This window comes from Dipodomys merriami, unplaced genomic scaffold, assembly GCF_024711535.1.
Source record: "Dipodomys merriami isolate MVZ:Mamm:240054 unplaced genomic scaffold, mDipMer1.0.p SCAF_1043, whole genome shotgun sequence".
Taxonomy (NCBI): Eukaryota; Metazoa; Chordata; class Mammalia; order Rodentia; family Heteromyidae; genus Dipodomys; species Dipodomys merriami.
Window position 1 is genome coordinate 6,154 of NW_027202320.1, and position 14,573 is coordinate 20,726.

The 14,573-nt window shown below is 39.1% G+C and overlaps 1 pseudogene; it reads left to right on the top strand.

The window, feature by feature from the left end:
- Positions 1–264: 264 nt before the first annotated feature.
- On the top strand, positions 265–3,877 carry LOC138811166 (heterogeneous nuclear ribonucleoprotein A3-like; annotated as a pseudogene).
- Positions 3,878–14,573: the final 10,696 nt, after the last annotated feature.

Below are 14,573 nucleotides of genomic sequence, written 5' to 3' on the forward strand. Positions count from 1 at the left end.
GGAAAAATGATATCCTGTACTTGGCATTTTGAAACAGGTGATAAGTTCGTGTATTGAAGTTTTCTTCCATTTATTTAGTTCATTGTTTTCCCCAACCCTCCTTCCTTTTCTGCCAAGGGTCTGGATGCAGACAGTCTCCGTGTAGAAGCTCTAGGGGAAGACAATTCAGGGGCACTCTACTGGTATTTCTACGGAACATGAATGTATAAAGAGGATCCAGTACAAGGGAGGTCTAATGGGGAACTCTCCTTGAGCAGGTAAAGTCTTCAGTGTCAAGGCTGTAATAGCTACATGTAAAAATGTCTTTAAAGTTACATGCCTCAGTGCTGGGTTGTGGCTTAAGCCATAGAGCACCACTTTGCAAACCTTACGCCCTAGGCTCAAACCCTGGTACCACACATACATAAAAGAAGAAAGCTCATACAAACAAAGAAAGCTAGAACTTTATTTTCTAATGAGGGGAATTAACTGTATCAGCATTCTTGAAGGGAGAGTAATTTCATATACAAATAAAAAGGAGCAGGGCACCAGTTGCTCACACCTGCTATATTTCCAGACATGTTTAAAATATGTCCCAATCAATCTCACCCCTTATATCAATTTCCTTTCCCCCTTCTCCCCTTCCTACCATCCCAAAACAATTTCAACATGCTTCCTTGTTCAATTTTCATAGCTGCAAGCCATCTCTTTCAATCAAATTTATACCCTTCCAAAATATGTTTCAAAATTATGCACCCTTGGCCTCTTCCTCTCGGTCCCATATTGAACTCGAGTTGGAAGAGGCCAGTCCGGTCTCAAAATGGAGGTAAAACCGCCGCCCGGGTCGCCCCCAGCCTGACTCTGGCTGTCGCTCCTGTCACTGGGGGGAGGAGGGCCATGATCCAAAGGAACCAGAGCAGCTGCGGAAGTTGTTTATTAGTGGTCTGAGCTTCAAAACTACAGATGATAGTTTAAGAGAACATTCTGAGAAATGGGGCACACTCACAGATTGTGTGGTAATGAGAGATCCTCAGACAAAACGTTCCAGGGGCTTCGGTTTTGTGACTTACTCTTGTGTTGAAGAGGTGGATGCAGCCATGTGTGCTAGACCCCACAAGGTTGATGGGCGTGTTGTGGAACCAAAGAGAGAGGTTTCTAGAGAGGATTCTGTGAAGCCAGGAGCCCATCTAACAGTGAAGAAAATTTTTGTTGGTGGTATTAAAGAAGATACAGAAGAATATAATTTGAGAGACTACTTTGAAAAATATGGCAAGATTGAAACCATAGAAGTTATGGAAGACCGGCAGAGTGGAAAAAAGAGAGGATTTGCCTTTGTAACTTTTGATGATCATGATACAGTTGATAAAATTGTTGTTCAGAAATACCACACTATTAATGGGCATAATTGTGAAGTGAAAAAGGCCCTTTCTAAACAAGAGATGCAGTCTTCTGGATCACAAAGAGGTCGTAGAGGTGGATCTGGCAACATTATGGGTCGTGGAGGAAACTTTGGAGGTGGTGGAGATAATTTTGGATGTGATGGAAACTTTGGTGGAAGAGGAGGCTATGATGGTGGAGGTGGTGGCAGCAGAGGTAGCTATGGAGGAGGTGATGGTGGATACAATGGATTTGGAGGTGATGGTGGCAACTATGGTGGCCGTCCTGGTTATAGTAGTAGAGGAGGCTATGGTGGTGGTGGACCAGGTTATGGAAACCAAGGTGGAGGATATGGGGGTGGTGGAGGAGGATATGATGGTTACAATGAAGGAGGAAATTTTGGTGGTGGTAACTATAATGATTTTGGAAATTACAGTGGACAACAGCAATCAAATTATGGACCCATGAAAGGGGACAGTTTTGGTGGAAGAAGCTCTGGCAGTCCATATGGTGGTGGTTATGGATCTGGTGGTGGAAGTGGTGGATATGGTAGTAGAAGGTTTTAAAACAACAGAAAAAAAGGCTACAGTTCTTAGCAGGAGAGAGAGAGCGAGGAGTTGTCAGGAAAGCTGCAGTTTACTTTGAGACAGTCGTCCCAAATGCCTTAGAGGAACTGTAAAAATCTGCCACAGAAGGAACGATGATCCATAGTCAGAAAAGTTACTGCAGCTTAAACAGGAAACCCTTCTTGTTCAGGACTGTCATAGCCACAGTTTGCAAAAAGTGCAGCTATTGATTAATGCAACGTCGTGTCAATTAGATGTATATTCCTGAGGTCTTTTATCTGTTGTAGCTTTGTCTTTGTCTTTTCATTACATCAGCTATATTGCCCTGTGAATTGTGGTAGTGGTACCAGGAATAAAAAATTAAGGAATTTTTAATTTTTCAATATTTGTGTAGTTCAGTTTTTCTACATTTTAGTACAGAAACTTTAACAAAATGCAGTTTTGAAGGTGTTTCCTTGTGAGTTAACAAGTAAAGATCATTGTTAATTACTATTTTGTATGAATTTTGCTAAAGTTAACTGTAAAGAAACACCTACTGACTTGCAGTTTAAGGGGAATCTGTTCTCATTTCCAAACCATGATAAGAATGGGCGCTGACATGTGGAGAGAATAGATACTTGCATGTATGCATTGTGTGTTTTAGATACATAGGATTGGGTATTTAAATTAGCATATTTGTGAATTTAATAGCATTAAGATTACCTTCAAATGAAAAAAAAACCCTCAAAATCCCTATTTGTGCATTTTCCTTCAATGTAATCATGGTTTTAGTGTGTTTTAAGATTTGCAGAATCATAGCTGTGTTTAGAACATCTCCATTCTACATTTACCTTGATCACATTGAGAATGACTGCTACCATAGTTTTGGAGTGTAAAGCATGTCTGCTGCCCTCTATTTAAATTTGTAAAGGGTAGGGGATGTTTTCCCCATCCCTTTAGAAACCATTCTTAATTTTTGATTCAGGACCAATAAGTGTGCAATGTCTGAGCATATTAGTGGATACCTGATTTTATTCTGTTTTTCCTTTGAGACCCCTGAGGCCTATAAATTTTATTACTTTTCTTTCCTTGGTTTAATTTCTCCATGCAAGTTTTCAGAGGAAGAGAATAAAAAGACACTTTATTGTCATATCCTTAAAAAAAAATTATGCACCCTCTACTATACCTTTGTCTCTGAGTCTCTTTTGTAATTTGGTTCAGCAGTATAGTAATGTGTATGCTATTTATTTATGAAAAGCAGTTTGTGATTTATTTATTTATTTATTTATTTATTTATTTATTTATTTATTTATTTATTTATTTATTTATTTATTTATGAAAAGCAGTTTGAGATCTCTGATCAGAATTAAAAAGAAAAGAGGGATAGTGCTTGCCTAGCCGGGCACTGGTAGCTACTCAGGAGGCTGAGATCTGAGGATCACCAATCAAAGCAAGCCCGGACAAGAAAGGCCATGAAACTCTTATCTCCAATAAAACCACCAGAAAACCAGAAGTGGTACAATGGCTCAAATGATACAGTGCTAGCCTTGAGCTGAAGAGTTCAGGGACAGCACCCAGACCTAGAGTTCAAGCCCCACAACTGACAAATAGATAGATAGATACATACATACATACATACATAGATAGATACATAGATAGATACATAGATAGATACATAGATAGATGGTGCTTGCCAAGCAACTGAGTTTTATTCCCAGCACAACAAAAAAACAAAGCAAACAAAAAGCAAAGCACTTATGTGTGCATATTTTTAAAAGATAAGAACCTATAGCCTTTTTGGTCTAACAGTATGAAAATATAGAATTTTAGAAATTTAGGATATTTTGTTCTTGCCAATATATATAGTTTTCATATAACTAAAAAGGTGATATTTTGTTTTCTGAACAAATGTCCTCCAATTGCATTCACTTTCCTGTAAATGACATGATTTCCTGTAAAGTATACATACATACAGTGCCAATACCATGTTTTTGTTACCATGATTCTTTTTTTTTTTTTTTTTTTTTTTTTGGGTCAGTCATGGGGGGGCCTGGGCGCTGTCCCTGCGCTCTTCAGCTCAAGGCAAGCGCTCTACTGCTTAAGCCACAGTGCCACTTCCGTTTTCGAGTGGTTTTATTGGAGATACGAGTCTCATGGACTTTCCTGCCCAGGCTGGCTTTGAACCATGATACTCAGATCTCAGCCTTCTGAGTAGCTAGGATTACAGGCATGAGCCACCAGCGCCCAGCTTACCCTGGTTCTTCAAGATAATTTGACGTTTGGTATTATGTTTGATGTCTATGTTTGAATACTGTTTGTAGTATCTTTTTTCTGTTGAGATCTAGTTTAATTCCATTTTGGTCTGATAGAATATTTCAATTTTCTTATATTTTCTCAGACTTCCTATATATTCTAGAAAGTCTTATGAGCTGCCAAGAAGAATGTGTATTGTGTTGTAACATCTATAGATGTCTGATGATTTCATTTTGTCTACACTGCCATTTAATGCTGCCATTCTAGGATTTCTTTACTGATGTTTTTGTATGGATAACCTATCTGTGAAAGTGAAATACTGAAGTCTCTCATTATTATTTACCAAAGTTTATAAGTTCAGAAATATTTAATAAATCTGAGTGTGAGCTATTTTGTGCATATATATTAACAATCATAATTTTTCTTCATGGATCATTACCTTCATTAATATGAAGCGACTTTGTTTCTTCAGACTAATTTTTAGCTTGCAATCTATAGTATCAGATATAAATATGGCTAATGCTGAACACTTTTGAAGTCCATTTGCTTGGAAGGTCTTTTTTCCCATTCTTTTACCCCAAGCCATGTGTTTCTTATAGGCAACAAAGAGTTAGGTCTTGTTTTAGGTATTGTTTTTTGATCTAAGTATCCATTATGTTTTTTGAGGGTTTTGTTTGTTCGATTTTTCAGTCATGGGGGTTGAACTCGCATCTTTCGATTTTTTAGTCATGGGGGTTGAACTCGCATCCTGGGCATTTTCTCTGAGCTCTTTTTGCTCAAGGCTAGTGCTCTACTACTTTGAGCTACCACTCCACTTCCAGGTTTCTAATGGTTAATTGGTGGCAAGAGTCTAATAGACTTTCTTGCCCAGGCTTGCTTTGAACCACGATCCTCAAATCTCAGCCTCCTGAGTAACTAGGATTACAGATGTGAGACACCAGAACCTGACTAGTGTATGTCTTTTGACTAAAGAACTAAGATCTTTAACATTCAATGTCAGTATTGAGAGAAGTATGCCATGTTTCCTGGCATTTTGTTTTTTTGTGATGTTTGCTTCTTCTGCGGGTAATTTTTCCCTAACTACCTTTTGTGGTGCTAGTTTGAAAGCCATAAATTCCAGTAGTTTTTGTTTTTTGTGGAATGTTGTTATTTCTCAACCAATTTTTATGGATAGCTTCACTATGTAAAATAGTCTGGGTTGACAGTTGTCTTTTGGGTCTGGAATAATGTCTTTCCAAGTCCTCCTTGCATTTAGTTATCTGTGTTGAGAAATCTGCTGTTTTTACAAGGAGCTTGTGATAGTAAGTTACTTGCTTCCTCTCTTTTGACATTTTCGATATTCTGTATATTTAGATAGCTTACTATACTGTATCTAGGAGCATTTCTTTTCTAATCTTGCCTGTTTGGAGTATGGTAGGCCTCCAGCACAAGGATGATACTCTATTTCTCAAACATTTTCTGCTATTATTTTGTTGAATAGGTTTTCAAAGCCTTTAGTTTTTATTTCTTCTTCCTCATCTATCCCTACATCTGTAGGTTTAATCTTTTGACTGTGTCTGAGAAGACTTGTATGTCTCTTGGTCCTTCTAAGTACTTTTGCAATGCTTTGACTGATCTAATTTATCTGCTCCAGTCTTTTCCAATATGCCTTAGAATCCAGGGTATCTTTGTACTCTTGGAAGACCTTCTTTAACAATGGTAGTAGTAGGAAGCAAAAGTAATTTTGAAATACATTTTTTTGTTTTTGTTTTTTTTTTGGTCAGGTCGTGGGGCCTGAACTCTGGGCCTGGACGCTGTCTCTCAGATCTTCAGCTCAAGGCTAGTGCTCTACCACTTGAGCCACAGTACCACTTCTAGCTTTTTTCTTTTTTGCTTATGTGGTGCTGAGGAATCAAACCCACGGCCTCATGCATGCAAGGCAAGCGCTTCACCACTGAGCCACCTTCCCAGCCCTTGAAATACATTTTGAAGGAGGATGAATAATTAATTAGCACACACAAGGCCCTGGATTGGATCCTCAACATCATAAAATTTTTTTTAAAGAATCTAAAGTAAGTAAGTATTCACAGAATTGCCAGATTTTATGCACACTCAGCAAAGTCCATCAATGAACCAAACCCTCCCTTTGATCCTACACAAATTTACACATCAAGCAATGCTCTAGAATAATGTTACAGCCCTAAACATTAAAACAAATAACAATATTCTTTTTTTGGGGGGGTGGGGGTGGTCCGGTCATGGGCCTGAATTCTGGGCCTGAGCGCTGTCAGCTCTTCAGCTCAAGGCAGGCACTCTACCACTTGAGCCATAGCGCCACTTCTGGCCCTTTTTTTCTGGTTATGTGGTGTGCTAAGGAATCGAACTCAAGGCCTCATGAGTACAAGGCAAACGCTGTACCACTGAGCCACCTTCCCAGCCCCAAAATAACAATATTCTTACCATGAAGTTTTTCTTGGATCCTGTGGGCTTCAGCTAATTGCTCTTCAGCAGCTCATCTTCCAAGGCCAGTTTCCTTTCTAGCAACAGCCAGATCATATTCCAGACTTTGTCGTAATGCTTCGCCTTTTTCAACCTCAGACCGCAGCTTGGCAATCTGGCTCTCATAGCTTGACAAGTAAAAACAAATTTGTAAGCTTAACAGATAACATTAAAACATGTTTCTAAGATAGTGATATCATGTACTTAACCATTTAAACTTCTTAGAAAAACTTGATTCCATACATTTGTAAGAATTCACAAATTTGTATTTTCTGAAACACTAGAAATATTATTGTATCAAATGATATTCAGTAGTTCCTTGCTTTAGAGGGAGAAAAAAACAACAACTCGTAAAGCCAGGCACCTATAGTTCATGCCTGTAATCCTAGTAACCCAGAGCTACTTTATGCAGAAGACAAAGGCTCAAAGCCAGCCCAGCAAAGTCCATGAGACTTCCCTTTCCAAAATAAGTAGCAAAATAAGTAGCAAAAAGCTTGGCTAGAGGTAAGGCTCAAGTAGCAGAATACAAGTAAACTAGCAAGCTTAGCCAAAAACATTTAAACTCTCATATGAATTGTTATACAAATAAAGAAAAACCATGCCTTTTAATGATAAGTAAGTACTTAAAGAACATGAAACATAAGTAATTAAAACTTATTTTCTCAGCCAGGCGCCGGTGGCTCACACCTGTAATCCTAGCTACTCAGGAGGCTGAGATCTGAGGATCACGGTTCAAAGCCAGCCCAGGCAGGAAAGTCCATGAGACTCTTATCTCCAATAAATCACTAGAAAGCTGGAAGTGGCGCTGTGGCTCAAGCAGTAGAGTACTCACCTTGAACTGAAGAGCGCAAGGACAGCGCCCAAGCCCAAGGTTCAAGCTCCACGACCAACAAAAAAACCCACAAAACTTATTTTCTCTACTTCTATTCTATAAACATAATCACAAAGAAAACTGCATCAAAGTACAATTTTGTTTGTGTGGGTGGGGGGTGGTCATAGGGCTTGAACTCTGGGTCTGGGTGCTGTCCCTCAGCACTTCAGCTGAAGGCTAGTGCTCTACCATTTGAGCCATAGCGCCACTTCTGGTTTTCTGGTGGTTCATTGGAGATAAGAGTCTCACAGACTTTCCTGCCTGGGCTGGATTTGAACCACATCCCTTAGATCTCAGCCTCCTGAGTAGCTAGGATTACAGACAACACCTGGCTAAAAGTACAATTTATTAAACATTGTCTATATTATTTTTTGTTGATTATGACATCAGTGGCAAAACATATAGTAATAAAAGTGGCAACTCTTGGGTCTGGGAAGGTGGCTCAGTGGTAGAGGGCTTGCCTTGCATGCATGAGGCCCTGGTTTCGATTCCTCAGCACCACATAAGCAAAAAGAAAAAAGCTGGAAGTGGCACTATGGCTCAAGTAGTAGAGCGCTAGCCTTGAGCTGAAGAGCTGAGGGACAACGCCCAGGCCCAGAGTTCAGGCCCCACGACTGACCCCCTCCCCTAAAAAAAGTGGCAACTCTGCAAAAATCATAACAAACTACTAATATATGATCCTCCATTAACAATTATGAAATAGGTCAGAGAGAACTAGATGATTTAAAAGGTCCTTTTTCTAATTCTAAAATCATATGATTTAATCAATGATTCATATTAAATACTTATGTGGTAAGCACTGTGAAAGATACAAACCAAATGTTACTGAACTACTGAGTCAAGGAATTAAATTCTACAGAAGGTATATAGGTTCAGTTTTATAAGAGTACCTCACAAAATCCAGTTAAACTGCTTACTATATCAGACTGTGGTCTATATATCTATCAAATAAAGAAAAGACAAAAGGCTGTGTGAAAGTAGTTCATGCCTATAATCCTAGCTACTCAGGAAGCTGAGATCTATAGATCATGGTTTGAAGCCAGTCTAGGCAAGAAAGCCCAAGAGTTTCTTATTTTCAATTAACTACCAAAAAAGCCAGTAGTGGGGTTGTGGCTCAAGTTGTAGACTACTAACCTTGAGTAAAATGTCTCAGGGACAGTGCCTAACCCTAAGTTCAAGCCCTAGGGTCAAAATCAAACAAGGAAAGAAAAGACAAAGGGACTTCTGAAAGACACATCAGAAATTACTACTAGCTGCTATTAATATGTATGTGGCAGAAACTACATTCTTTCTTCACAAATAAAGAACCAGTGAGTGGGGCTGGGAAGGTGGCTCAGTAGTAGAGTGCTTGCTTTGCATGCATGAGGCCCTGGGTTTGATTTCTCAGCACCACATAAGCAGAAAAAGTTGGAAGTGGGGCTGTGGCTCAAGTGGTAGAGCACTAGACTTGAGCAGAAGAGCTGAGGGACAGTGCCAGTTCAGGCCCCACAGCCAACAAAAACAAACAAATAAATAATGAGGTTTGGAGGTATGGATCAGTGACAGAGCATAGTATACACAAGATCCTGAGTTCAATATTCACCACAAGGGCAAAAAAGTGGGGAAGGAGAAAGAAAAAACCATATGACATAGTAATTTACAAATGTCCATTAGCATGTAAGAAGAGAAACAGCCAGGCCCCAGTGGCTCACACCTGTAATCCTAGCTAAGGATCATGGTTCAAAGCCAGCAGGGGCAGAAACGTCCCTGAGACACTTATCTCCAATTAACCACTCAAAAAAACAGAAGTGTTGCTGTGACTCAGAGGTAGAGTGCTAGCCTTGAGAAAAAAAATGCTCAGGGACAGCACCCAGGCCCTGAGTTCATGCCCCGCAATAGACAAAAATTTAAAAAGAAAAAAAATCACCTTATTTATAAATTTAAGGTAACTCTAATATTTTGTTCCAGCTTCATTCCATTACTCCCTGCCCATTCCCTCACCTTTCATAATACTAAAGTAGTTAGCACTGGATCCTCTTTTGTGTTAGTTTTTTTCCTTGTTTGGTTCAAATCCATCCAGATCGTTTTCATTTTCTATACACAGGCATTCTCCCTTTTTTTTCAGGTTGTAAATAATTCTAAATAGTTGTTCCTTCTCTATTCCTTGATCTCTCCAAATAATTCTGGCTTTATAGGTTACTTTAATGTCCACTGTGTTTCTTTGGATCTTTATATCAATACGCTCTACTGATGTCTCCAATGAAGTTAATTGATTCAGCTTCCATTTTTGTGATCAAACTTCAATAATAATACTCACATCTTGGAATCAGAAATGGTCTCAAGATGGGTTTCTGACATTGGGGGGCTAATTTAGGTAAGTCTAACTATAGTGAAGATCCTGCAGCAAGTAATCCACTAGTAATCCACAATACACAGCAGGACCACAGATAATTAAATTATCATGCAAAGCTGTTTAAGATGAAGTGCCATTTGAAACCAAACAGTTAGAAAATGAAGTAGAAAAGCAACTCACCATTATTGCATTATCTTTGCCAAAAGACTAAATATTACTAAACAATTTGCAAAAACAATCTCAGGGATTCAGGAACACAGCTCAAGACAGACAAAAAGTCAGGTACTAGTAACTTAAATCTATAGTCCTAGCTACTCAGGAGGCTGAAACTTGAAGGAAAAGTCTTCAATTAACCGGCAAAAAGCCAGAATTAAAGGTGAGGCTTAAGTAGCAGAGTGTCCAGCTATGAGCAAGCAAGCCAAAGAAGAGTGAGAAGCTCTAATTTCAAGCCTCAGTACTAGAAGATACTCAGAAAACTCAGAGAATTTCCATGGTGGCTTTTAAAGAATCTCTTATATCCTGTAGCCCTAGAACATACAAGTTCAAGAACCAGACTCTAATTATGCTGAACACTGAATTATCTTTAATGGTGAGTCTAACCAAGTTTCTCCTAAAAAGTTTCAATTTGGAGATAATTAGGAAATAAAGGACCTTGGTTGAGAGCTTTCAGAATTACATAAACCTAAAAATTGTGAACCCCAAGTATCTCCAAAATAATTTTTACCCATCCCTCCTCTTTGAAGTAACTAGCCTTCTACTGCTCAAAGATTTATTCATGACTACAAGAAGGAGCTGACTTATGAGTATTTCCAAAATCCACCTGCACTGCTGCCATTAAAAACTTACTCAAGGGCTAGGAAGTTGGCTCAGTGGTAGAGCACTTGCCTTGCATGCCTGAGGCCCTCGGTTCGATTCCTCAGCACCACATAAGCAAAAAAAGAAAAAGAAAAAACCTGGAAGTGGCGCTGTGACTCAAGTGGTAGAGCGCTAGCCTTGAGCTGAAGAGCTGAGGGACAGTGCCCAAGCCCAGAGTTCAGGCCCCATGACCTGACCCCCCAAAAAAACTTACTCAAATCTCAGTTTCTATAGGAGAAATGCACAGCTGACACTAGAGATAACAACATATATAACAAAAGAATTACATGCTTTTTTTTTTTTTTTTTTTTTTTTTTTTTTGGTCATGGGGCTTGAAATTCAGGCTTCATCACTATCCCTCAGCTCTTCAGCTCAAGGATAACGCTCTACCACTTGAGCCACAGCGCCACTTCTGATTTTCTAGTGGTTTATTGCAGATAAGAGTCTCACAAACTTTCCTGCTCCAGCTGGCTTTGAACCTCAACCTTCAGATCTAGCCTGCTGAGTAGCTAGATTACAGGAGTGAAACATCAGTGCCAGGCATGAGTACATTTCTTATCAAACATTGTTACCTCCTCCTTTGTTTTTTCCCTGCCATCCCTTCCCTCCCATCTCCACAACTACATCCCTCCCTGCCCCATTTAAAAAAAATTTTTTTTAACCTACTGGTCAAAGCCCTCATTGTTTTTTTGTGTTTTTGGGGGTATAACTGGTCCTGGGGCTTAAATTTAGGGCCTGGGCATCTCCCTTTACTATTTTTGTTCAACGCTAGTGCTGTACCAATTTAGCCACAGCTCCACTTCCTACATGTCACTGGTTAATTGGAGATAGAGTCTCACAGGATTTCCTGCTCTGGGTACCTTCCAATGGAGATTTCCAACACTCAGTCTGCTGAGAAGCTAGCATTATAGGCACCCAGGTTCTGATTGCTTTTTGATATTCACGGTGGAAAACTTACACTGACTTTATCACGCCTCTGACTGAACTGGATCTTTGATTACTATTCTTACAAAAACTTATTATTATTATTATAAAGGTGAGGTACAGAGGAATTACAGTTACAATAAGTTAGGAAAAGAGTACTTTTTTGTTGTTGTTCATTGTGGGGCTTGAACTCTGTCCCTCAGCTCTTCAGCTCAAGGCTAGCACTCTACCACTTAAGCCACAGTGCCACTTCCAATTTTTTCTGTTTATGTGGTGTTGAGGAATTGAATCCAGGGACTCATGCATGCGAGGCAAGCACTCTACCACTGAGCCACCTTCCCAGCCCCCCAAGAGGATATTTCTTTTGGACAATGTCACCTCTTCCCTCTCTCTGTTTTTCCATCCTGTCCTCACTCACAAGTTATATAGTTCACTTTTCAACATAGTGAATACCACTGTTGCATTTGTTCACTAATGTTCTTTATTTTTATTATATTTCCCTATATTTTTGCTAATTCTCACTATGTTTACATCAGATTTAAAACATCACATGAAATGTCTATACGTATTATATATAATATATATTATATATAGAATATATAATTATATAATTATAAAATCACAAAGTGTAAGGTATGTTAGTACTATTGTGTATTAAGATGAATAATTATATTAAAATATAAAGGAAGGGATTGTCGTTAATTTTGGGGTAGTACAGGACTGGGGTTTGAACTCAGTGCATGTATTAGGTCAGTGTTCTACCACTTGAGCCAATACAATGCAAAATATTTTCATTAAAATGAATGTATTTGTCCTAAAAGAAAAATCAGTGCTTTGAAAGGGTTAACATCTTAGTACATGAAAAATTCATAAAGATAAAATATCCTCATGCATGTGTCTTTGTTCCTGAGAATTGAACGTAGAGCTCTATCACTGAGCTATATTCTTAATCCTCTATATACCTTTTTTTTTTTTTTTTTTTTTTGGTCGGTCATGGGGCTTGAACTCTGGGCCTGGGCACTGTCCCTCAGCTCTTCAGCTCAAGGTTAGAGCTCTACCACTCCACTTGAGCTGCAGTGCCACTTCCAGTTTTCTGGTGGTTTATTTGAGGTAAGAGTTTCACGGACTTGCCAGCCTGGGCTGGCTTTGGACCACGATCCTCAGATCTCAGCCTCCTGAGTAGCTAGGATTACAGGCGTGAGTCCGGGCAACCATCTATATTCTTTAATACAGGGTCTCACTGAGTTGCCTAGGCTGGCTTCCAATTCCTGATCCTTCTACCTTCACCTCTATGATAGCTGGGATTATAGACAAGCACTCCGACCTTCTATGCCTTATCTTTCCATCAGGGTTCATCACCTGCTTCTTCTCATCCATTTAAATATTTGGTAGAAAAATTGATTATCTGCCAAGTATAGGCAATGCATAAGATGATGTCTACTTCTAAGTAGTTTACAACTGCCAAGAAAGATTGTAAATAGGCGCCACTGGAAGATGAAGCTGAGCCTTTCCAGATAGGATTTTTGGCCTGAGTCATTTCAGAAAGAGTTAAACAGAATGATCTGCTGGTGGAAAACAAGCTAGGGAGTGGTTCCATTGTAGGTGAAATGACCCAAGTAGGAGTTTGTATGTTTAAAATTTAGTGAACCATTACCATTTCTTTAATTTTTTGAGTAAGATACAAAATACCAATGGAATCTAATGCAGATGATCAATTCTTGAGTGTCAGCTATGATGAAGTTGTTTTACACTTTTTGCTTACAAAAGGATTACAAATTGCAGTTCATGAGACTTTCTGAATTTAGTTCAGGGAAAGGTCTTTTTCTTTTTCTTTTTTTTTTTTTAATCAATTTATGGTGGGATTCAGGTCCTCAGAACCCAGGAATATTGAGATCTATTAATTAGGTACAGTCAAAACCCTTTTTTCAAAATATAACTGTGATGTTCCAAAGTTGTTTTATTTTCAAACTATTTGATACTTAATTTTCTTTAAAAAGACAGTTCTTAAAAATAAATCACAGTTCTAGTTATGGTACCTAGGAAGAGGAGGTGGGGGAATACCCATTAGATAGAGAATCATGGAGTGAGAAGCTAAGTATTTCCCAAGTATTAAAAGATCACTTTGGGGTCTGGGAAGGTGGCTCAGTGGTAGAGCGTTTGCCTTGCATGCATGAGACCCTGGGTTCGATTCCTCAGCACCACATAAGCACAAAGAAAAAAACCAGAAGTGGTGCTGTGGCTCAAGTGGTAGAGCACTAGCCTTGAGCTGAAGAGCTGGGGGACAGCGCCCAGGCCCAGAGTTCAGGCCCCACGACCGGACCCAAAAAAAAAAAAACAACAAAGATCACTTTGTTCATTGATTTTGTTTTATATTTATATATTTTCATGAAAACAATGTGTACAGTAGTGTGCCCAAATCTGCAGTATGTGGCTTGATGGACTTTTCCAATGTGCCTTGATCCCTTCTCCTTCCAGGTCTTTATCAATTTCAGTTTGTTTCCTTTTTTCCCCTAGTCTACTTTTTCAGTAGAGTCTTACTAGAATAATCCTTAATATAATAATCCTTTGGTATTTTAAGCTAGCAGTTCCCTTTAGGAAAATCTGTTTAACTCTTTTGTATATGCTTTGACTTTGAAACATTGCAAGCTTCTTGTCCCTGTGCTCTTGAGCTCAAGGCGAGCACTCTGCCACTTGAGCTATAGCGCCACTTCCAGTTTTCTAGTGATTTTATCTGAGATAAGAGTCTCACCGACTTTCCTGCCTGGGCTGGCTTTGAACCTCGATCCTCAGCCTCCTGAGTAGCTAGGATTACAGGCCACTGTCACCGGCACTAGTGGTAGTTTAAAAATAAGATTTTGTTATTATTAAAGTGTTTTGTACAGGGGTTACCATTTCATAAGTAATGAGTACATTTCTGTTTTGGAACTTTGCCACCTCTTCCTATTAGCAGTACTTTTGA